Source organism: Schistocerca serialis, chromosome 2 (assembly GCF_023864345.2).
Source record: "Schistocerca serialis cubense isolate TAMUIC-IGC-003099 chromosome 2, iqSchSeri2.2, whole genome shotgun sequence".
Lineage (NCBI taxonomy): Eukaryota > Metazoa > Arthropoda > Insecta > Orthoptera > Acrididae > Schistocerca > Schistocerca serialis.
In genome coordinates, this window is record NC_064639.1 from 744,400,507 (window position 1) to 744,402,696 (window position 2,190).

At 43.7% G+C, this 2,190-nt stretch overlaps 1 pseudogene; it reads right to left on the reverse strand.

Moving 5' to 3' along the window:
* Positions 1-417: 417 nt before the first annotated feature.
* Positions 418-581, reverse strand: LOC126458726 (U2 spliceosomal RNA; annotated as a pseudogene).
* Positions 582-2,190: the final 1,609 nt, after the last annotated feature.

The following is a 2,190-nucleotide window of genomic DNA, read 5'->3' on the forward strand; positions in this document are numbered from 1 at the left end:
AATAGCGTTCCTCGAAAAGAACATCATCTTCACTCCAGGAATTTACATTTGAGCTACCTGTCGTGTGTAATCCGACTGCAGGAAAAAATTACTCACATGATGAATTCAATTAATCAGTCAATCAATTCCATATCAATGACATGCCGCCAGACGGGTGGAAGTGAGGACGAGAGTAGCACAGATAGGATTTTCGAATTTGAGCGGTACTGAGGGGTGTGTTTGTTGCTGCGAGATCTTTTAACGACATTTCAGTCTAACACCTGCATAGAGACAAAGGACCATAGTAATAAAATACTAATTATTATATACAATTTATAAAGTGGTATTTAGTATGAAACTGTTATTTACAACTCCTTTGCGCTGCTGCCTTAAGAGACTTCTTTGGTGGCGAATGATTTGGTTTCTTTAAGGGACTTCGAAAGTGAGGGGGCATCCTGTGACAGAGTTCGAGCATGCTCTTAGCACTCTGTCGTCAGCCAAAAATGAGTTTAATGTACTAGTCCTTTGATACCGGATGTAGCAGATATTAAGCTGATAACCACGGATTTTTTTCACTTGATGAGAGAATACTTAGAGGGAATATATCTAAGCCATGCAATTCTATACCGTTTTTACCACTAACGATACTATAACGATGTGAAAACGGGTGTATGCTACGATTTCCTCTGTCTTCAAAAATAACTGCTATGAAAGGGAGGAATCTACATTTCACATGAAAAGTTTGAGATATTTGGACAACCACATCCCTGTCTCAGTTGGGAAAAATGGTTTCTTCAATGTAGTGAGTCTAACGCGGTGATATATTTGCAGTATGAAATGTATGTCCAAGCCACAGCATCTTACCTTGCAGCGTCTGCAATCAGCGGCCGACCGGAACCCAAGGCATAGTAGCCACTTCAGAGAGCGGTGGTGGTTTCCCAGGTATCAAATATGAATGGACGTCGAATTTTGCTCCATGGCCACCGGATTGTTCAGGTGGTGACACCTCAGGCATCCTCCAGGTCGGTGAATAGCGAACTACTTCTCAGTATATGTTTGGTGGACTTCACGATCACGTGGGTTATGGGCAACACGTGGAGGAGGATGCTTGTGTTCGCAAATATCTCTGCATACAAGACGCCCGACATATGGCGAGTGTTTTACAAATTTAATTACTTGATTTACTTTCGTCTCCCTGTAGACGTGGGCAGAGACCACCAGTCACTAGTTCCCACCGATGTCACTTGATAAAATGGTTCAAATGGCTCTGAGCATTATGGGACTTAACATCTATGGTCATCAGTCCCCTAGAACTTAGAACTTCTTAAACCTAACTAACCTAAGGACGTCACACACATCCATGCCCGAGGCAGGATTCGAACCGGCGACCGTAGTGGTTACGCGGTTCCAGACTGAAGCGCCAGAACCGCACGGCCACACCGGCCGGCGTCACTTGATATGTTGGGATCATTAGTTGTCTGCGTGTCTAGGAACCAGGCTGCAGGAGGCCGTGGAAAGTAGTTGTGGTCGCAACTGTCGCAGTGAAGTGCAGTAAGGGAGTTACTTTTTTAGAAACGTGCATGCGCTGGTAGTTGTTAGCGGCTGCACGTTTTATAGAGATTTGCGGTATAAGTGTTAGGTGGTGTTTTCCGCGATCTTTTTGGAATGGAAGACGCGATCGGAAAATGTTTTTCGCCGGATGGGTTATCGTGGTGGTGGGAGGGGGAGGGGGGGTGTTGTGTTCTTATACATCGGTGCATTGAAGACCTCAGATATGTTTAGCGTTACGATCTATTTGTGACGAAAATTTAATTATTGGATTTGCAAAAAGTCTGCCTGCGATACTCTCAAACGTTCAAAATATGTTTTATTACAAAGAAGAGTAACAGTAAGGTTGTGGTGTGTGTTTTATGTGGTCTATTTGACTCCTGAAAATTTTTAAACAATTAATTCCATAGGGACCATTTACTTCCATTTTGATATTGCAGTTCCGTCAGCTTTCCTTTTGTCCCCAGCATTAGTCAACAGGAACACAGTATTCTGAGGAGGGATGAAAACCTCAGTCTGCATGTTTGAAGACGTTGGCTCACACACTAGCAGGAAGTAGACACTTGAGAGAGACAGAGGCAGGAAACGACTCTGGAATTTCCTGATCAACACAATGTCAGCAAATGATGCTTTGTTCGGGACTCGAGATCAAACGAGGCCGAC